The sequence below is a fragment of the Arvicanthis niloticus genome, chromosome 19, assembly GCF_011762505.2.
Source record: "Arvicanthis niloticus isolate mArvNil1 chromosome 19, mArvNil1.pat.X, whole genome shotgun sequence".
Classification (NCBI taxonomy): Eukaryota; Metazoa; Chordata; class Mammalia; order Rodentia; family Muridae; genus Arvicanthis; species Arvicanthis niloticus.
This window is the reverse complement of record NC_047676.1, coordinates 50560019-50584023: the sequence shown is the minus strand read 5'-3', so window position 1 is coordinate 50584023 and position 24005 is coordinate 50560019. Positions and strand designations below refer to the sequence as shown.

General features: G+C 39.2%; 1 protein-coding gene across 3 annotated transcripts in view; it reads right to left on the bottom strand.

Annotated features, from left to right (window-relative positions):
* The window catches only part of LOC117723774 (microtubule-associated serine/threonine-protein kinase 4), a 349397-nt gene that overhangs the window by 220952 nt on the left and 104440 nt on the right, over positions 1–24005 (bottom strand). The window lies entirely within an intron of this gene.

Genomic DNA, 24005 nt, shown 5'->3' with positions numbered 1-24005 from the left:
ATCTGAGTCACTCCTCTGATGCCTTTGAAAATGTTTTAAAGTTTGGCAACCACTGGTTGGTTGAAAAAAAAAACCACCAAAAGAAAAAAAAATCTTAATTTTCTTTCATTAAGAATTCTAATTTTTCAAGTACTTCCAGGCTGCGTGCAAGCGTGCGTGCGTGTACACATACACACACACCCATAGGTGATGCGGCATGTTCACACAGCTACATCCCACGACTGTGAAGACATGCTCTGTCTTTATGCCAGAGCAGCAGCTAAGGCACACAGACAGCGGTGGTGCCTGGGTTAGATGTGGCGCGTTCACTCTTGCCATGGTACTGTGGCTCAGGTTGCATCCCACACAGAGGGCCAAGGAGAAGAGCAGAGGCTGATGCTCCCCAGCACTTAGGACTTTATTTGGCTTCCCTTTGGTTTCTCCTAGTGCTACCTTCTTGGTGTGAGCAACTGTTTGTAGCGCCTCCGAGCTGAGCCCAGGTGAATATTTATGTACTGTTCCACAACTCTGCTGAATCCTTTATTTTCCAGTTTTCTCTATGAAAATTGTTGATGTTTAACTAGTCACCAACTTCTCCTTCAGGGTCAGTCGCCAACCCTCTTACCTTTTAGAAGCAATAAATCCTACTGGAAGTAAAGCCAGAAGATTGCCATTGTCTCCGCAGGAAGTGCAATGCAAGGGTATATAAAGTAGTTTTAATTTAGTAAAAGAAAAAAAGAAGAAGAAATAATGAAGACGTATTAACCACAAAGAGATCAGTTTTACTTAGAAATGGCAATTTAAAATTATCAGTGTTGTAATTAAAAAAAAATTTTTTTTTTAAAAATCAGTTACCTATAATAAAAATAGTTAAATTCTGAGATTCTTTAGTTTTTATGGGAGATTCTCATTTTAGGGAATATACTTTAATCCAATCCAACAAACTTTTATACACAGCTCTTCTCAAGCGATTTGTAGTCCCACGTGTCAATAGGCCAGGAGCCGTTTTCACTAGCACATCCTTTCAATACTTCTAATTTAATATATTCAAAATTAGACTCACCATCATGACTCTCAGCCCCCAAGTAACCCTCCTTCCAGTGTCAGATGTGAGGTCTCTCTTTATTCTTTCTCCTGAAACCACCCAGATCCAAGGCACAAGGATTCTAAGTTAGATTAATATCCTAGATTGATCTCTCCAACATTCTTCCTAGGTGTCCTCTTTGTTGTAGAGACCATAAAAAATCCAAAGTGGTCTTCTCTGGAACCGATCATCTTTTTGAACAAAGCCTACAATAACTTCCTTCTCATTCACAATAAGACTCAAACACCAAGCACACGTGGGTCCATATGAGATAGTCAAGTATTAGTAAGGACAACAACAACAAAATTGTCTGAAGTCAGGAATATAAGAAAGGAGGAAGGAGAGTAGGAGGGAAGGAAGGTAGCCAGGCCACTCTGGGGGATGCTAGAGTATGACCCCTCAGCACCTTGAAAAGGGGGATGGATCACCTTGCTTTTCCTACGTGCTATACCTCACGGATAGGGAGATGACTTTTATATACGGCACTCCCAACTGGGAAACAAGGAAGAGATGGAAGGCTCAGAACAATACTGTTTTCCAAGTTCTCATGAATCAGTGGATCTAGGCTGTGAGTCCTGCTGACTGCTGACACCACAGACAGACTTGCACTGGACATTATGTGTCTCTTGAGGCAACAGTGAGACTCAGTCTTACCAACATCACACAGCCCTGGAGACGCTTCTATATCAGAATATCAGTGTGCAGGAACTAGAGAAACAGCATGGTAAATAGTATCAGAGACAAGACCAACAAAAGGCAAAACAAATGAGAGGTTTCCTAAAGTAATATGTTCTAAACAGATACCTTACGTAATTATTTATACAATTATTTTTACTAAGGGGAAGAGAAATGGAGAGTTGAACCTATAAGAAGGGCTTAAGGTACATAACAGCTAATTAATCTATTGTCTTAGAGGTTCATTGCTGTGAAGAGACACCATGACCATGGTATCTATTATAAAGGAAAACATTTAACTAGGACTTACTTAGAGGTCAGAGGTTAAGTCTATTATTGTCATGGTGGGAAGCATGGCAGCATACAAGCAGAAATGGTGCTTGAGAAAAAGCTGAGAGGTCTTTATATTGATCCTCAGGCAGCAGGGAGAGACAATGAACCACCAGGCCTTGCTTAAGCTTCTGAAACCCCTATCCCAGTGACATACCTATTCCAACAAGACACACCTAATAGTGCCATTCCCTAAGGGTCTATTCAAACTACCAGACCCATGAACCTTGTGGGTCTTAATATCAAAGAAACTATAAATAATTATTCAGACATTTCAAAAATAATGATATAGACCTTATACACACATATTAAATACATAAGTAACATTTGCATAAATCTGTGTACATTTTTTAGTTCCCTTTCTGTTTCTGTGATAGAATACCCCGACAAAAGCAACTTCTAAAGGCAGAAAGGATTTATTTGGATGCACACATCAAGGATAAGGTCCATTATGGCAGAGAAGTTTAGGTGGAAGAGCTTGACTAGCTGGCTATAGCACACCCACAATTAGAAGCCGAGACCTATAAATGCGCATTCTTGTTCAGCTTCCGTTCTCTACTTATACAACCCAAGGATTGCAGCCAAGGGAATGACATCACCCACAGTGGGCAGGTCTTTCCACCTAATGAACACAATCAAGATGGGAACACCCAGAAGCTTATCTCCTAAGTGCATGTGATTCCATCAAGCTGACAATTAACAATCACCACGGGAGTATGTAGATGGGTCTATACAAAAACAAATACCCACAGTGTGAGCATCTGGGGAATGACAATTAGTTGTTAGTATAATATCTCCATAATCACTTTTTAAAAATGTTTCTTTTTTTCCTTTTAAAAAAAGATTTATTTATTTTATGTATATAAGTACAATTATAGCTGTCTTCAGACACACATCAGATCCCATTACAGATGGCTGTGAGCCACCATGTAGCTGCTGGGAATTAAACTCAGGACCTCTGGAAGAGCAGTCAGTGCTCTTAACTGCTGAGCCATCTCTCCAGCCCCATCCATAATTACTTTTAAATCTGTATCTTTTAGAGATGTACATGGAAATATTCACAGATGAAATAACATAATGAGGGCTTTGGAATAAATAAATAAATAAATAAATAAATAAATAAATAAGGAGTGAAAAGAGAGAGGATATAAAGTCAGCTGTGGTTTATTACTATTTTTTAAGCCTGGGTGGTGGAGTAGATTAAGAACTCACAGAATAGCCAGTGTGCAAAGCTCCACGCTGACATGATCCCCTAAAACCTTTCACTATTTGTCACTAATGTCTCATTCATATACCTCAATCCTCTTGTATTTCTGTTATGGTTTGGATCTTAAAGGCACCCAATAGCCTGTCAGACCTCCGCTTGTAGTACTACCTGGGGTAGGGTGGAACCTTTGAGGTTAAGCCTAGTGAAAAGAAGTTGGAACATAGGCTGTATGCTCTTGTTAAGAACAAGGATACCCAGGCTCTTTCTCTTTCTTTGCTTGCTGGACATCAGGAGATTACTGGCTTTGCTCCACCATGGTGATCGTCTCACCACAGTCACAGAACATGAGAGCTACGTTACTATGCTTTTGATTGAAATCTCTGAAATAACCAACAAAACAAATTCTTCCTCATTGGAAGCTGATTTCCTCACAACAGGAAGACAAACGTGTTCCTTGCTACCTGGACTCTCTGAACTTTCTTCATACCTTACCTGGCTGTTCTATTCGGACACACAACCGTCCCATGCCTAGTGAGTCTTTCTCCTCATCTTGACATATATTTCTCTTCAGCACCTATAACCACTTGATCTCCTCTATATTTGACTGTCTACCTGCATGACTAGAGGCTTCTAGAACATAGGCATGATGTGTGTTATGACTCTATGTATCTTTAGGACCAAAGGCAGCCACCCATGTATTCCTCCAGAACAAGTTACAAACAAACAAATAATTTTTTTTAAAAAATGAAGGAATGGCTTTGTGTGTTGCAGAAGTTGTAGATTAAAAAAGCTCACCCTAGAGCAGCATGAGATGATTTTGGTGGGATAAATGCAGAAGACATTGGTTGACACTGCTTTGGAGGGCCTCAGAAGACATAAAACAGGGTCTTTCTCCTGTCATATAAATGATATCCAATGACATGCATTTTCTAAAATATTTTTATTTATTTATATTTCATGTGCAATGGTATTTTGCCTACATGTATGTCTGCGTACAGGTGGCAGGTTCTCTGTAACTGGAGTTGCAGACAGCTGTGACCTGCTATGTAGGTGCTGGGAATTGACCCCCAGTCTTCTGGAAGAAGAACCAGTACTCTTAACCACTGAGCCACTTCTCTAACCCTGCCATTATGCATTTTAGCAAACAGAGTGCCATGGCTTATGTTGGGGTCTTTCTATATTATCTCATGATTAAAGCTCTCAATAAGGTTTTGCAATGCCAGGGGACAGTTTTGGTTTTATGTTTCTGGATACAGAGAAGGTCTGCTGCTCCTGGCATCTAGTAGGTGGTCAGGATGCTGCTAAACATCTTACAAAACAGAGATGATGTCATCCCTTACAGAAAGAATACACAGCCCCCAGACACCTGTGTTGTTCTGGAAACCCTAATGAAGAAGAGATAAAGGGCATATTCAAGAGGCTTAGCATCAGTGGCCTGTTTTAAGCATTGAGATTCTGGTTTCACAGCACTCCGCGTAGGTGGAGGTAAGGGTGACCCTCTTATTGTTTTACACCTCATTTCACATTTCTGATTCTCAGAAATCTAACTAAGCTGAAGGTGTACAGAGACTTTAGCTCTGTTTTCAAGGGGAGTGGCTTTTTATAGCCAGAGCCCCAGAAGTACTTCTGAGTCACAGAAACCTAATTACCAAGAAATCCATGCCATTCCCGAATAGCAACCCAGATAGAAAACTCTGCTGAGCAAGAGGACCCAATATCCAATAAAATAGGCTCCACAGCTGCTCAGAGGACAGAGCTGAAGAAGCTTACCCAGTAGTGATTCCAAATACGTGCATCTGAGGCACATGGCCAAGAAGTTGAATCTAAGTAGTTTGGCTTCTCTAGTGAAATTTATCAGACAGATCTCCGAAATCTAAGATTTTTCTCTTCTCCTCTGGTTCAGGATTCACAAGGAACGTACAAGATGCCAACCATGAATATAAGGGACTGCCACCCTTGACAGATGCTCAACTGTCTGCAGGTTCCTTCAAGGAGACCTTAGTTAAAGTAAACTTTCAAAGAAGGCATATGCAACCAGTCCTTTCTCTTTAACATCAACATAATATAGTGAGTGTTAGATAAAGGTACTGACATGAACTCTTAATAGCTACTATCATTATTCGTCTAATAAATTTCTGCACAGCTGGGTCTGTTCCAGATGCAAAAGATGCAACAATGAATGAGATTAAAAGGCCCATCTATCCGGTCATTAATCAGGTAACTTAATAAGAACATATGCAGGATGGTTACTGATAGCAGTGGCTTACCAGCATCTTGGATGACACAGAGTCAAGAGCCCTAGTCTTTGGCACAGAGACTAGGGTACTCAGTCATCTGTAAAGGTCACTGGCAGATGGTATAAGCTGTCAGTTCACAAATACTGGGAAAGGATGACAGCATATCTACCACAGGTATTCTGATGCTGGACCAAGACTAGCTCGGTTGATGATTATCAAGAAGCCTGCCAACATGAGAGACAGTCAAGGGCTTTATGGAGCATGCAAAGATAAATATTGTGTGGCTACAGGTTTTTAAGATTGTTATCAGTTGAAGAAGCAGGAAGAAGTATACAAGGAAAATTAATGTTCTGAATTCTTCATGACCAGGCATCAGAAACCAGTTTTATGGAGAGGGGTGCCTTTTAATAGCTGAGGTTAACTTTTTAAACTGATCCTTTATAAGGACTCTCTACACCCTCAGTGGGCAACTAATATGTGGCTGAGTATGTGTGTCCTCTGTAATGGACACTGTTTAAATGATTTATTTGTGTAAGTCTTTTGAGAAAATCAACCCTAAGCTCTGTATAGAAGCCTGGAAAGCTCAGGACAGAGCATCCAGCCCTTTCTCATGAGACCCTGTATCCAGTAAGACAAAGCTTATCTTTGCCATCTATATACCTTCTAAAGAGATATTAAGGAATGCAAGGTATCACATTTACTATCAACTACTAGAGGATGTGTTGAATAATGACATAAACCATTCAGGGGAAATGCATGAGAGCAAGGAAAACATGTGCACAGAGAAAGGCAGAGGGAATCACCAGGATGTTGGCAATTGCTACCAAAAGGAAATCCCCAAAGGACACTGCCGCTGTCACAAGAGCATAGAAGGTGACTTGAGACAGAAGCTGAGGGTCTAGGAGCAGCTTTAATGCTGGACACAATAAGAGGTTACTGATGCCATTTATAGTACAGAATGCAGGAATGAAGGCTTCATAGCTCTGGAGGAGAGTGTGGAAAGGCTTCACAATAGCTAAATAAAATCCAGGCAGAGGAAAAGCAGCCCAATGATCAGCTCCATGAAAAACATGATCATATTGGCCAAGGACAAGGAAGTGGGCTTCAGGCAGGAATCTGACATTAGACTAGAACAAAGGTAATTTCAGGTAGGAATCTAAATCTTAGGCTAGAACAAAGAAGTAATCTCAGGCAGGAACCTAAATATTAGGTTAGAACAAAGAAGTAATTTCAGACAGGAATGTAAATTTTAGGCTTGAAGAAGGAAGTAGGCTTCAGACATGAAAATGACCTTGGGCTAAGACAGGGAGGTAGGCTCAGATACTTTGGTTATCCTGATAAACCCTTAGAAACAGTGATCATGGGAGTGTTCACATAATTGGGTTTAATGCCTTGCTTGTTCTTTGACTATTTGTGTTTATTGTCTTGCTTGTTCCTTGACTATTTGCATCTATTGTATTGCTAGACCCTCAACCTAGAACTGACCTTAATACATGCATGTAATCAAAATGGTATAAAAGCATAAAGGAGGAGGGGTTGGGATAGGGTTTTAGGGAGGGGAAATGGGGAAAGGAGATGACATCTGTATTGTAAATAAATAAAATATCCAATAAAAAAATTTTAAAAAAAGAACAAAAGAAAAACAAGGTCATACAAAAGAATGGGAATGTGATTAGTGGAGGCGATACAGAACACATTATGTACAGCATACTGGCCCTCTAAAGATGTTAGTATGCCAATCTGTGAATAATCAACTTACATTGCAACTGGGACTTTGTTCATCAGATTCAGATGCTGAGGCAAGAGGATGATCTTGCACTTTGGGTACGCATTTGACATAAAATCCAGAGTCCTTAATAATGCAGAAGTAGGAGAAGCCAGAGTTGGAGACTTGGTAGAAGCTGATAGTTAGGTGATACAGCCAAAGCTAAGGAACTCTAGAAGCTTCTAAAGGGCAGTGACTGCTTATAGAAGGAAGATAACCCTTGGCTCTACACAATAAAGCCCAGTTCAGAGTTCTGGCCCCTAGCATTATAAGATGATAATTTTGTGCTATTTTAAGGCACTTAGTTTAAAGTAATTTGTCACTATATCAATGAGAAGCTAACTCAAGCATACCTAGAATAATATAAATACTGAAAACTGATTTAACAAAAAAAAAATCACACTCAGTGCTGTCTTTAGATGGAGAAACTAAAAAAGAGAAAAGAAAAGCAATGTGGGATGAGAGAGCAGAACAAGCCTCCTGCATCCTAAATGAAGTCAGTATGCAAAGTGTCATGGTTTGAATATGCTTAGCCCAGGGAGTGGCACTATTAGGAGGTGTGGCCTTGTTGGAGTAGGTGTGTCACTGTGGGCAGGGACTCATTCTAGCTCCCTGAAAGTCAGTCTTCCATGAGCAGGCTTCAAATGAAGATGTAGAACTCTCAGCTCCACCTGCACCATGCCTGCCTGGATGCTGCCATGCTCCCACCTTGATGATAATGGACTGAACCTCTGAACCTGTAAGCCAGCCTCAATTAAATGTTGTCCTTGTAAGACTTGCCTGGGTCATGATGTCTGTTCACAGCAGTAAAATCCTAACTAAGACACCAAGCATGTAACTAACTGACACAAGAGGAACCTAAACACACCACTGAGGAACCTGGAGATTGTTACTTAAGAGCTCAGAGGAGGTGGGACTGGAGGGTGGGGAGAGGCGATGTGTAGGGTTACAGTTCCTCATAAAGCTAGTCCTAGTATTTAATTTTTAAAATTCTCTCTCTCTCTCCCTCTTTTTTCTTTCTCTCTCTTTCTCTCTCTATATGTATATTATATTTTAAAAAATAAAAATTATTCTAAAAAGAAAGATTAGCTGCTAGAGATGATAGTAACTCCCTGTTGTATCTCTGCATTTTACTGTACTTGCTTTTATTGAAACATCATATAATTTCCCTGTACTTTTTATCTAACATATTCAGCTAGACATAATAGTATTTTTTTTTAAAACAGGGGAAACACAAACCTTTTCTAACCCCAAGACTTAGTGATTTTTCTCCCTCACAACAATATCTCCTCCATAATCAAAGTGAATAAAGCCTTTTGTTAAGTAGAAACAAAATGAAAGCAAGCAAACAAGATACAAACCAGTCATTGAAAACGAAGGGAAATTAATACTCTCCATACTTGGCACCGACAATAGTGGTTCACAAATATGATCCCAACATTCAGAAGGCTAACACAGGAAGATCCTAAGTTCAAGGCCAGCCAGGACTAGAGTTAAGATTCTGTCTTATAATATCGAGTGATGGAGTTGCTGAATACCTCGACTTCTGACCTGCCATTAGGAAGCTCTTTGAGTTCAACTTTTATTTTGCAGTAAAACTTTGTAGCTACAATTATATCTTGATCCTCAGATGTGCAAGCTAACAGTGTCAGCAGCCATGGATCATGGTTTTACAACAAAGTGAAGATATTTAATATTGCAGAATTGTGTGCTTGTAAATAAGTAGGTCAAATGAAAATTTCTTGCTACCATATTTTGCCACAGTTTAAAAGAGGAGAGAAGGAAAAAGAAAGTGTACCTGTCTATCATTCTACTCTTATATCAGGATTGGCAATGAACGTGGGGGTGGAGAGGGAGATTTGATGGCAGATGCTGCGAATCAATGATGTATCTTTTATTTCTTTTCCTTCTAAGTGCTGGTTACGTGGACATGCCACAGCGTTTGTGAATTTGGGGATTTCATAAGCCTCTAGCCACTTCTCTCCTAAGAGCAAAGAACCTGTTGGTGCGCTCTCTGAGCCTCTAGGCTTCTCTTGCATGCCTTTCTCTTTATAATATTTATATTAAACACCATCTTGTCCAGAACTAGGTGTGGTATAAGAACACATACATATGCTAAATCAACATAAGAAACATCATGAAAGTAGACATAAATTAACAGCAACAGCACTAAAGCAGAAGGGGAAACACAAGGTCTAGATATACAGAAAATGGAGACACGCAAAGGGGTAGATGGCATGTGCTGTCTGTGGCTAACATAAGTATACTTTTCCAATATTACAAGTGCATAAACTTGCACTTGAGATTTTTTTCTCTTTATATGTTGCAGTCTTTCTGTTACAAGATAATAGTTTTTCTAGATCACAGCATGTTTGACAAATTGACTCCAGGAGAATTCGTCTATGTAGCACATATAATGTATTTAATTCAAGCCAAGATATTTACTTTTAGTAACACTTGGAAGTGGATGGAGTTAGGGATGGACAAGATAGATGATCCAGAGGGTAAGCAATACATGTGTGGATGAACTCTGAGTGCCACAGACAGGGTACTTCTGAGATCCTTCAAAAAGTGCCAACCATCTTTTAGAGGTTAGAAGTGGTTTTTAAAAAGTGCTTCTACTCCAGACTCTATAGCAGGATGGCCAACTCCTGTTCTCACAGATTAGCAAGAGCTATGGTAGATAATTTCCATTTTTGTTGGATGCTTTGTTACAAGTGGGTCCATCCATTATAAGCCACTCTGTGTACTCTGTGACAGAGCACATGATAGTATATGAAGATAACTCTCAGCAGCCAGGCAATACAAAGCAATGGCAGACTGTTCTAAACGTGCTGTCTTCATATTTTCATCTGCATGTCGTAAAGAGTTGCCATTAAGCCCAAATGATAGCAGCTGAGTGACCTTCATTAGAAAAAGGGGGTCCCTCAAAGGTTACCCTCATAACATTTATCAATTATTTTAGCTGTTTGGGTTTTGAATCATACAAGGGCATTTTAAAAACTGTCTGATGATCAGTGAGAATTTGTCAAAAATAACTGTATAACTGCCCAGCCCCTAGGACCATGAGTACAGAACACAGAAAGGCTCTCTTCTCTTCCCAGCCTGCCCCTGATCTCTAAGCATCTCATGACTGTTCTTCATGGTTGAGGCACACATTCTGAACGTTTCACTTTGGAGACACTCGTGGAACTGATTAGCAATGAGAAGGAATAGCCATGTGCCGAAGTTAACCTACTGAGAAAATGTCAGCTGTAACATTTACGGACACTGGATTTTGAAAGCTAGGAAAGACAGCACGTAAGAAACCACATCACCTCGGAGAAGCTGTGCTATAAAAGTCATCTTTCTGCAACTCTTCTCCCTTAATATCCCACATAATCCCAAATCAGCCACAGCTTCTCAGTTATAAATACCATGGTGACCCGACAACCTATACTAAATAACATGTCCATGTGTGCTTTTGTTTGAAGCCAAGGGAATAAAAATGCCAGACTTCCCTGATTAGATGCCATCCATGCCATGGAGACTAGGACAGCAATGGAAAAAACACAAACATCATTTTAATCATTTATTATTATTACTATTATTATTACTATTATTATTATTATTATTATTATTATTATTATTATTATTATTATTATTATATTGCATGCTGGCTAACCATCATTCTTTTACCAAGGATCATGGATACCACTGCATGCCAAATACTAAAACAATAAAGCTTAGCATTTTCCAGTTTAAAAAAAAAAAAAGAGTTTCTTTGCTATATTCTGGGGAAATGAAAGGGGAAGGGAAGAAACTAGAGGCGAAGTTGGCCTAAAGTCATTTGCCTTCATCACAATTTGTGGTTAAACTCTTATCCTTTGCTTCCAAGTCCTATTGAACAGAAATCAGAAGGCAGCAACGACGACTGCTTAGACTTTGTACTCAATGACAGGACAGATGACTCTGCATGGAGGCGACTCTCAACAGCCAGGCAATACAAGGCAGTGGCATGCTGTAACAGCTACTTCACAAGTACAGAGACAAGCTGGGCTCTTTTGGCATCACAAACACAGAGAGAAAGGTTCCTAAGAAAACACGACCACAAATAACCACTTTCTAATAAGTGGACACTCACTCAATTTTCACTTCTCCAGAAACAGCAAAGTAAAATTATAATCTTCCCATGCAAACATTTCTTCTTCTTGGGAACAGCAGGAAAACATTAAAGTAACAATCTTGCCAAACCTACAGGAACTGGATATTGCCACATTTCCAGTCACCAATGAGGCACAAGTAGGAACAGAAGATTAAATTCACTTTGTACAAGGATGCTGAAAAGCGCATGTTGGTTTATCAGTTTTTCCTGAGCAGAATATCAAATATTTTTAATTTATAACATACAAGAGGTTATTGATTATCCTCTAATTACATTTTAATTTTTTAGTCATAATTTATTCAGGAAAACATGACATAGGAACTTTGTGCTTTGCAGGATTTGTCTCAACACGTGTAATTTCTATGACTGTGCTGGAAGGAGCTCCCCCTCCCCCCACCCCCCGCCTTAGCTTTTACCCCAACTTCAGCCTCTCAAACCCATTAGCATTATTTCTATTTTAAAGTAGGAGAAATGACAGAGAACTTAATAGTCCAACCAACCAGGACGAAAAAAAAAAAATTTTTTTTTTGAGACATGGTCTCATAGATCTCAGGTTGGCCTCAGACTTTCTACATCACATACATTGATCTTGTATTTCTGATTCTCTCGCTTCCATCTCCTGAGTGCTGGGATTACAGGTATATAGCACCACTCCTCGTTTTTAGATGAGAACTTTTAAATGCATGCTTAGTTGTCAATATTCCTGGAATAATGACACATCCAGGGATCTTACCCTTCTGGCTGAAATCTATGAGGTTGCAATGTCCCTCATAATTGATAACATCAGAAAAGGCATGCCTTGGACAGATGATTGAAATTGCTTTCTCTAGTCGAAGTGGACCAATTTGATCAATCATCTTAAGTAAGTAAGGTGTGGTAGAAAAACCAAAGCCTACATCTGCAGTGTATACCACTGAGTACAGGTCCACTCACATCTATGCCTTTATTATTTCTGTTCTGAGAATAAAGGGCACACCTGTGGAGATCTGATACCACACCTGCACACGTTAGCACATTCTCTAATATGATGACTTACTCTCACATTGAAAATATGAACTCAGATATTATACCTTTATTCTTTATGGGTACATTTGTGTCCACACCCTATCATTTTCTTCCTCAACTATTCTACCATATGACTTAATGATAATCCTCAACATTCTTCCTTTTATCATGATTATGATCTACGCATATTTTTACATATTTTCATCAATATTAGAAATATCTAAAGTTTGTTGTTTGATCAGGCATATATATGTGTGTATGTATGTATGTATGTATGTATATGTTTTTTCATTCTATAGCTCTGGAGGAAAGGGATACTCCTGTTGAGAAGGGCTGAGATACTTAGCAGGGGCTTTGGGCATCAAGAAAAGGCAGAAAGGCAGGATTGCAAAATGCCCATTTTGATGCTCATATAACCAAATAGCAGCCATCTACTAAAAAATGATCTGGGTCCCATTACCCAGAATTTGAATGTGATCATAGTAATACTCCGTTTTTTTTTTTTTTTTTTTTTTTTTTTAAGATCATCTCAAACTTGAAATAAGATCACATATCTTAACATGATTCAGTACAACTCAGACTTTGGTCCCTGTAGTGGTTTGAATATGCTTGGCCCAGGAAGTGGTACTATTTGGGGGTGTGCCCTTGTTGGAGTAGGTGTGGCCTTGTTGGAGAAAGTGTGTCACTGTGGGCATTGGCCTTAAGACCCTCTGTCGTAGCTGCCTGGAAGCCAGTTTGTTCCTAGTGGCCTTCAGATGAAGATGTAGAACTCTCAACTCCTCCTGTACCATGTCTGCTGCCATGCTCCCACCTTGATAATGGACTGAGAACCTCTGAACCTGTAAGCGAGCACCAGTTAAATGTTGTCCTCATAAGAGTTGCTTTGGTCATGTTGTCTGTTCACAGCAGTAAAACCCAAGGACAGTCCAATAACAGGGAACCCAACTCAAAATCAGCCCCAGGTTCTCATTCTATCCTTGTCTTTCCTCTCTATCTGCCCAGGCTGTTTGGGAAGCCATTTCTGGGCTTGCTTAGACTTAAATCTTATGAGCCACCAGGCTCCTTCATTACCCAACTGCCTTCTTTACTCACATGAATAGGGATGGACAGGGCCTGTGACACTTGACTATTGCTTACACACAGTGACTTTCAACCTGTGGGTTGTGACCCCTTTAGAGGTTGCATATCAGATATTCTATGTATCAGATATTCATATTAGGATTCATAAAAGTAGTGAAATAACATTTATGAAGCAGCAATGAAATAATTTTAAGGTTGAGGAGGGGTGTCGCCACAACATGAGGAACTGTATTAAACGGTCACAGCATTAGGAAGGTCAAGAATCCCTGACTTAAAGGAATGACCTTCTATACATGAGAACCTTGATGTTTTAATTATATATATATATATATATATATATATATATATATATATATACTTTTTTGCATTTTAGATGAAAGATACATTAGAGTTTAAGAAATCTCTAGACCACATGAGAGTTGGATGGGTATTAAAATGTATTTTTACCAAACTTTCATGTTGCATCCTCACATCACAGATCATATATCACAAACTATCAAGTCTAAATAAGAATTCCTAAGCTTTATTAGAATTTTCTAGATAGCTGAGGCTAGTCTTGAACTCTTGATTCTTCTGCTTCAGTAACTCAAGTGTGGGGATTATAGACATGCAGTAAGTACTAAAACATCCGTGATCTAAAATCTAAAGTACAATTAGACTGCCTTTCCAATGGAGTCTACACATATTTTCTCTTCATTTGCTTTCTTATGCTGTGAGGAACACCATGGTCAAAAGCAATTTGGAGAGGAAAGGGTTTATTTCATCTTGCAAGTTACAATTATTCACTGAAGGAAGTCAGGGCAGGGGCGTGAAGCAGAAACCAACGAGAACTGCTGCTTACTGACTTGCTACTACACTCACCTTCAATTATTGTTCTCTCCATCCCTGCCTAGGGATGGTACTGCCCATGGTGGACTGGGCTCTTCTAAATTAATTAGCAACAAAAAAAAAAATGCTCTCAAAATATGTCCACAGGGCAAGCCACTGAAGGAAATTCTTCACTTAAGGTTCCCTCTTCCCCCATTTTAAACTGACAGCGAAGATCAGCTATCACACAGTCCAACCAGGATTTGTTCATGCTTGCTGCACTTCAAGGGTTATCCAACCTCTTGATGCAGGAAACGCTTTGCAGGATGAGCAAGGATTAGAGTCTCAACTATGAACAGTCCATAATAATAGCATTTCTAGAACAAAAAAATTATCAGGGAAACACAGTGCTGAGTAGTTACACTGAGATGCAGGCTAACTTTCTTTGTGTAGAGGAAAAGGCAAAAACTAATCCTTGTACTCTAACTAGTCACAGAACACTTAACCCATTCCACTGTGCTGTTATCAGAGGATGGTCTTGGAAGTGAGCTAGCTGGTTTATAAGAAATGAAAAGGGAGAGACGCTGACATGTTTTCCTTTGTGGGAAGATAGGCACATTATTCAAAGTAAACAGAAAAGCAAGGCTCCTATGACAGGTCAGACTCTGGCAGCCACCAGGGTTTGATCTGAACTCCACAGGGACCATAAACACCATCCAGGAATACACACACACACACACACACACACACACACACACACACTTTCCAGAATCTCACTTTTTCAGAAACAGAAGCAACAATAAAGAATCTAGAGGTACAAAGAATTAGTGCATCATAAAAAATAGCAAAGAAAAAAGCCCACTCTGCATTGACTGGCCCTGAGAGAATTTACTCACGCACTTAAATTTATGCACCGAGTTACCAGAAGCCTCATAAATACTGGACCCATAATCAAGCTGTAATCATTCATTTTATTTACATTTCATTAGGGGGCACCAAGGTAATGATCTCCAGAAGATTTCACGAGCAGCCAATGAAACACGAAGTGGACCTCCAAAGGGGAGGGCATAAAAAGCCAATGTCCTTTTGTCCCAAAGGCATGGAATTATTAAAAACAATCTGTTTTAAAAAGTTACTGCATGCTTTCTTTCAACGCATCCTCGACTAGTAATTGCATTCTGAATTATTTCCTCTCTACACGTTACACGTGAAGTAAGACCTGAGTCTCTGACTAAAGAGTTTAGGCGGAACCTTCCAGTGTTATACGGGAGACAGACTTGCATGAAATGGACACCGCAACAGAAATTTCCAGAACACTATAGCATTCACTGTATACCAATGCTTGTCATTTACGGTGGGCAAAAATCCATGACAATCTTTCAGGCTCTTCCATAGCAATCTGAATAGCCACACAAAGGACAGAGCAGGGATACGCTGAATAAAACATCCTGTGCTCCCATTACTCCTTTGAAGGCTGCCAGCCATACATTTTGAATAACCTGAAATGAAGATCAAAGGGGAAGGGGATTTATTTATTTATTTATTTATTTAACCTGAGGCAGTGGATGAGAAGAAAGTGAAACTTAGGATTTTGGAGGTGGGGGGTAGGTGTCTAAATTTAGACAAACATCAACATCTTATTAAGAAGGATATAAATATAAATTTATAAGGATATAAATATAAAGAAATTCAACAGTCAAATCACAAAGTAGGCCTGTGATGTACAAAACTAAGGCCAAAGGAATGAATGGTAACACGTCAAGGGTAATAAAGAGGGTGCCCCTTCCTCTTGCTGTCTTCCTTCCTGGTCACCTTTCACTTGACCCCACCCCCCACCCCCCACAGATCCAGGTCAGAACCAGAAGCAGGGGGTCCCTTATTTCTTTTTCTCTCGTTTAAAAAAACTATATTTAATCTTTTGTACAATATGTTTTTATCATATCTTTCCCTCCCCTCTGACTCCTTTCAGTGCTCTCTCTCTCCCTCTCAAAAATGAATTAAAAACAGGAAAAACAAAACACAAAAAAATAAAAATCAAAATAGACAAAGAGACATTCCCTCTCCAAGCAGGTATCAATGGCAAACAGCTTTTCGGTTAGGGATGGGATGAGACTTCTCTCTCTGTTTGAGATCTGATACACTTTCTGCGGGGGGGGGGGGGGGGGGGGGGCTCTGAGTTGTTTACATTTCTCCCTCTTTTCCCAGAAACGTTTTAAATATGGGAAGAATGTGACAGAACTGAAGACTATAAGTGGAGCAAAAGAGAGTGAGCTGTCTTGAGACGTCTGCCAAGCATGGGAGATCTCTGGTGGGTTCATGCGAGCCTTCCATGTGCTATCCTAGAGCAAGTATTTAATGAGATCTGAAGGAAGGAACTGTTAGTCCAGTAGAGTAGCGTGTAACCTATGTGCAAGCATGTCAGGCATGACTTGAAAGCATTCTGTGAGTAGGTAACAATACACTCAGCGGAGTATAGTTACGAAGTAATAAAGTAAATCTGATCCAGTGCTTGACGCAGAAACGCTTTGCTATTGAAACAGGAGTGGAAACTGAAAGGGGTAAGTGGTGGGCAGCATCTGCTTTGCCCAGTCCCTGGGTAAACAAAGCCGTGTGTCTTAGTTTTTCTTCTCCCCTTTTTGTTTTGAAACGGGGTTTCCCAGACTGTCCTGGAACTTGCTCTGTAGTCCAGGTTGGCTTCAAACTCAGAGATATGCTTGCATCTACCTCCCAAGCACTGGAATTAAAGGTGTGCGCCACCACGCCTGGCTTAGTTAGGGTTTTATTGAGACACCATGACCATGGGCAATTCTTAAAAAGGAAAACATTTAATTGAGGCTGGCTTATGGTTTCAGAGGTTTAGTCCAATATTGTCATGGAAGGGAGCATGGTGGCCTGCAGACCTACATGGTACTGGAGAAGGAGTTAAGAGTTCTACATTTTGTTCCACAGGCAGCAGGGAGAGGCAACACTAGGCATAGCTTGAGCATAGGAGAACTCAAAGCCCGCCCCCACAGTGACACACTTCCTCCAACAAGGCCACACCTTCTAACAGCACCACTCCCTATGAGCCAAGCATTCCCATACACAAGTCTATGGGGCCATTTCTATTCAAACTACAATAATCTTGTGATTTCCACCTTCTACGAGCTGTCCTGCAGAAGTAATCATATGCTTTCTTTAGCTTCATAGGAATTAAATGCCCAAGGCGGTCTACATTCCCCCAAGACATCATCCCTGGGAGTCTGGGTTAGGTTAGATTTCTTAAAGAGAATGGAAACCTGCCTCTCTTATGTTACCTACCTTCTTGGGGGAAATAAATTCATACTTTTTCCACAACCACTCGAAGTAAGAACTGAGTAAAAAGAATTCATTTGAAATCTGTGACTGTCCTTGAATAAAACAAAAAGTAACCTAAACTAAAAATGAAAGCCTTACTTAACTGATTTTTTTTTCTATTTATTTTCACTTAGCCTTTTATGTTGGTGAGGCCTCAAGGCATTTAGTCTTGAGATAACATCTCTATGAGTCTAACCTTTATTCACTTATTATATTTTAAAAATATTTTATTTATTTTAAAGATTTGTGTATAGGGGTATTTTCCCTGCATGTCTGTCTGTGCACCATGTGTATGCAGCACCCAGACATGCCAGAAGCGGGTGTCATATCCTCGGGAACTGGAGCTACAGAGAGCTCTAAACTGCCAAGTGGGTGCTGGGAACCCAAGTCAGGTCCTCTAGAACCACTGAGCCACCTCTCTAGCTCTACCTTTATTCATTTATAAAATAAATGCTTACAACATTGGGCACAGCAAATAATCAGCAGATAATGTATTCATTTTATTTGAAAGTCAAATAGGGCAAAGCAGAATTCTCAGAAGAACTCAAATGTCCAGCATTCTGAGGTCAGGATAGAACCTATGAAACAAAATGGCTTCCAAGAAGTTATGAATCTTGGAAGTACCCACTTAACCCCAAAGCAGTTTATCTTGGATGGCTCCTTTAAACCAATCCGAAGCATCGGGAACTGCTTTTCTCAGCCTCCACATAAGCTACCATGAGTTCCGTACTTGCAAGAAAGTAAATTCTGCCAGCTACTAGGAGAGCTTGGAAGAGGCTCCTGCTGCGAGCCCTGTCTAGGCTTCTGATCTGCAGAGCCGTGAGACTAGCGCTGGAATACGTGGTAATTGGCTATAGTGGAATGAAACACTAACACAGAATACAGCATGTATTTACATGTTTATACACCTCAGGGAAATAAGATATCAGGCGAAATTCAGTAATATACACAGTAGCAAAAGAGAGAAGAGGGAGGGGAGACTCTGGGATCAGCTTTCCAAACATCTGTTAATAAAAAACTTTATTTGGAAAGACGGGATAGCACCTTCTGTTGCTCTAATGCAATTGATTGAAGTGACCAGTTTACAAGTTTTGTAGTCTTTCAATGGAATTCTAACTTTCTTATCACAATAGAAACTCTTGACTGAGCAAAAGAACAACATTCAAAGATGGCCTCGAGGATTTAAAATGTAAAAGCACCGACAACAAAAGTTACAGAACTGTGATTTTGAAGGAGCTATACAAGCTTCCTGGTTTGCCACACAGGACATTCAGGAACAATTTTCTCAACTGGAGAGAAATAGATGCATTACTTTAGAAACGCATGCCACATAGCAGTTCATGTCATATCAAAGGAAGCAGTTAGCAGCACCAAAGACACTCAGGAGAAATGTGAATAGTGAGCTGGATTTCTTAAAAAGAGCAAAATCGAGATTTTTTTTTTTTTTATTTTGAAAAAGCATATGTACATACAAACTTTTAAAAAATCGATAAAGAAAAAAAGAGGGGTCTGTTGAGAGTCTAAAAACTCTTGATCTTGACATAAGGCACATTAACATTACAGCATCCCCAGGGGTTCCTAAAAGCTGGCCTTGATATTTTTTTAAAGACCAATGAATGCAAAACATACATTTGCTACTTCAGGATCGTTTTGTAATTTCTACCATTTATCATGTTCTAACTTTGATTCTTTAAAATCAGCCATGTACATCAGTCACTGCCTCAAAATGCTTCAGAACACCACCGCAGGGAAAATCAATCCCTATTTTCTGTAAGTATGTATTTCTCAGCACTGTAATGGACACCCCCGTGTTCCTGAAGGAAAATATTCAAATAAGTACTACAAAGTTTTAAGTGCTGCTGCAATAATTTCCACTTAAAGACAGAAAAGACTGGAAGAAATGTGCTTGCATGCGATTCCATAAAACAAATGAATCTCTCGGAATGGGCTTGGATCACAACTAGTTAGCAACGTATTTCAACCGTCCTGTTATAGATGACAGGAGATATAACAAGTACTACTTCCTACTTGAAACCTACCTTCAAGCAATGTTTGCTTCTAAAAAGCAAGAACTTTAGAAAATAAACCAGAACCTCTAGCTATTCTTTCATGTCAGAGTCTGCTCTTTGTATGTGGGAGCTGACAGTTCAGCAGGCTAGCTCCAGTGTGAGCAGGCTGCCTCTCCATAAAAGCCAACCACAGGTTCCCCTTGCTCTGACTAGCACTTCATATACTCACATTTAGTCCTGGGAGTGGATACTATCTGCAGCCTCATTTCACTAGTAAAGAAATTGGGACCTAGAAAGTTTACCTAGCTTGTCTAAAAAGTTAAGTGGGGAGGTAAGAGACAGAAGTGGATGGTTAGCATCACTGTCTGACCGCTGATGTGCTACTAAAAATCCTTATGATAAAACCCAACCCAAGGCTTTACCATTACCAATGGTAAATATAATACACAGGTACACATGCTTGCATCCACATGTCTGGAGCACTGGAATGACCACGGAGCTGGAGAGACGACAGCTTAGAGTTAAAAGCACTGCTACTCTTTCAGAGGATGTAATGTGATTTCCTAGTACCTACAGGTTCTTCACAAACTGTAACTCCAGTATCATGGAGAATCAACGCCCTCTTCTGGCCTCTATGGACACTGCATGCATGTGGTACATATAGATCTGTGCTACTCATAAAATAAAAATAAAGTTTTTTTTTTTTTTTAAGAAGAAGAAAACAACTTCATATTTATGAATGTGGTTTAGGATGTGATGTGAAAGCCAATCTTGTCTGTATGTAATCTTTCAGCATGTTTTCAGCAAACAAATATTTCCAGACATTTTCCACTATAAAATAAAAATTATTTATAATTAATGTTTTATAATAGATCTAGAAAATACACTCATAATAGAGATAATGAAAGATTATATATTTATAATGAATATGTCCACATATATAACTTTTATAATTAAATATGAAAAAAATACAAATGACCCCAGGAAATACTGTGACAAATATATTCTCTACATATTTTATCTACATCTATACCTATATCTGTATCTACCCACATTTATATATACATACTGTGACACATATGTATATATGCATATATGTGTATATGTATATATATATATGATTCTATAATTCTCAAACATCTAAAGAGGAAGATGAAAACTTCTGCAAAGTTTTGATAGAGTGAAATAAAATTTATGTTAATAATAAAACATCATGGGGCTGGAAAGATAGCTCAGAGGTTAACACTGACTGTTGTTCCAGAGGTCATGAGTTCAACAACATGGTGGCTCACAGCCATCTGTAATGAGATATGGTGCCCTCTTACAGTGTGCAAGCATACACACAAGAATAACAATAATAAATGAATAAATGAATAAATAAATAAACAAACACCATTCGACACTGAACACCAACACCTTACCAGCACATCATCTCTTTTTGGCAGGGAGGTAGGCAAGAAGTTGCTAATGCAATGCAGCTGCGTGTGCATCATTGCTTTGTCAGTTCCTTGGGCTACTTTCTCCCCAGCAGGGCTCTAGCTTACAGCTCCTGTCTTCTGCTGCATCCAATCAACTCTTGTACGTGTCCACGAATTCCTCCAGTACCAGTGTTTACATTTGCTTCTTTTTCCATAAGACCTAACTCACTGGTGAGGTTTTTCCAACTTTGCATTTATTTGTCTTTAACGTATTAAGTACATGATTTTTAAGCTGTGTAACTCTATGAGTAACTACAAATTAATAAGCCACCTTCTCCTCCCATGATCTGGTCATATGGTCCTTAGCACACACTAAATCAATTTTGTGTATGTCTCTCTGTGTGTAAATGCATATGGAGACCAGAGCTTAACCTCGGGCTTTCCTCAGTCACCTCCACGTTATTATTTTGAAATAGTCTTTACTTACAGTGACAATCTCTTTGGTGAGACTTCACTCAATTTCTTTCTAAGTTTAGGACTTGAAAATGGCCACTTATTTTCTCATTAACTAACCAACGGGTACCCTAATAGTGGAAAGAGACAGACTCCTTCAACTCTGGCAATTTTGAATATATTTTTTTCTAGACAGCAAACAACTTTCGCTTAAATTAAATATGTGACAAAATTATTGTATAACTTAAAAAAACTCTGCTCAGCTATATGACTTTTAAACATATTTGGTACGCTGAGTATACTTTTGAAAATTTATTTTATGTATATGAGTACACTGTAGCTGTCTTCAGCCACACCAGAAGAGGGCATCAGATCCCATTACAGATGCTTGTGAGCCACCATGTGGTTGAAGTCAGGACCTCTGGAAGAGCAGTCAGTGCTCTTAACCACAAAGCCATCTCTCCAGTCACAGGTATAATATATACCAATAGATTACTCATCTTACAGGAACATGTCACCTGCCATCACCATTCTGAGTGATGGACTGAAAATGGCCTTCAGAAGATATGACAGCTCATTGGAAAGAAATATTAAAAATAAAAATTATCCTTATTTATACACCATGCATTTTTATATCTGGAAAGCCAACTGGAGTCAATGGAAAAGCTGCTAAAATTGATGAATTTAATTACCTATTAAATATGTAAACCCTAACAGGTTTGTTATCAATGATAAGAGATGTTGTAATAGTATGACCATCTTTGTGTGAAATAAAAGAAAACACAATGTGGAAACATTTTAAGTAAAATTTATAACAGTTTGATATGTATTGTACAAAGTGGGCTTCATAATGACGTTATTCTACAAGCGTACCATCTGCTTTTGCAGTGGTCCTTCCTATTTCTTCTTCTGTCCTCTTTACATGTCTTCCCTGCCTTTCCAGATAGGCGCCATTCTATTTTCACATCATATACATGTACTATACATGTATAATATGAATGACATATTTTATATGTGCATACATATATAATATAACCTAGGTTCTACATATGAAAGGAAAATGTGATTTTATTTTTTGGAAGGGGAAAGTCTGGCTTATTTTGCTTGATATAATATGGTAAAATTTTAATAAGAAATGTGTGTTACTTATAAGACATGAAAACAAAAATATGTATCAAAGAAAATCTAAAATTAGTATCATTAAATTAAATGTAAAGTCTCCACAGAAGGAAACCCTGGGTACCTTAGGAGGAGACTCTTTTTCCTAATGCAGTAAGCATGGTTTGGTTTGAAGTGTAGAGACTAAACACTGCACTAAGCAAGCATATGCTTCTGAACTAAGTCCACAGACACATCCACATATGTCATGTGGGGAAATGCAGCATGGTGAGAGAACCCCAACTATGATTGTCTCATTTATCCTGGAAAATTGCCTTAAAAAGAGATAAATCTGAAAATCAGGAGCAATTATGGAAACAGAAGTCTATCATCACACAACACAGCGTGAGACTTGTTAAAGAAAATACAGATCACAAAACAGGCAACACCTTAAGTATTGAGTAGTACAAAATCAGCAGAAAAGGGAGGATTTTCCAAAACTGGAAAGAGAAAGCGACTGGTTATAAATGAAAGAAAATTTTATACAACTATGCACTAACAGAAATTACAAATGCATTAGACTGCAGACGTTTATTTTGTGGCTACAGGACACCAGACCCTGCGAAGCATCAGTTTCAACTGTGCAGATCAGTTTAGTATAAGTTTAATCAGTTTAGTAGTTCAGGCAGGCACACACAGAGGAGGTACCCACCAACCCTGCTGGTAACTCATGCTATGATGACCAACAGAGCTATTGGGGAATTTAGAAGGGGCTGGAGAGGTCCAGTTCACTGTGTCTCTTTAATACCTTTCTACCAAAATATAAAGCACCTACCAGCTAGAAGCAACTCATATACTTGTAACAAATTCCATTTAGAGCTTAAAAATAACACGATTTCTGTGTTTCTTGGCTGAAGAGGCTGGGTTCACATTTTTCTACCTCCACTGAGTGAAAAGCCACTATGACTTATCATTTGCTGGATTAGAGGGGGGTGGGAATTCAAGATGAACTGAGGTGAGGGAAAGGGAGGGCACAGTGACTGGGCAGTCAGGGAATGGGCAGGGGGAAGCAGAGGATGCAGGCAAAGAACTGTGTACTTAGAAAATGGGACAAAGTATTTATTCTAGGTAGCAAGGATGGAGGGCATAAAACCAAGAGCCTGAACATGTCTGTTCTGTGACTTTCTAAAAGCAAGGACCGGCAGCTATTATCTCTGAGTAGAAAATGGCCTAACAAAAAAAAACATATTTCCAAGAACAGAAATGAAGACTTTACCATTGCCTTACGATTTAAGGCCAGCTTGTTTTGTATGTTTCATACATCCATGGAATGCTTAACACATACCAGGAAATGCTCCAGAAGCTTTTACAGCCGTGT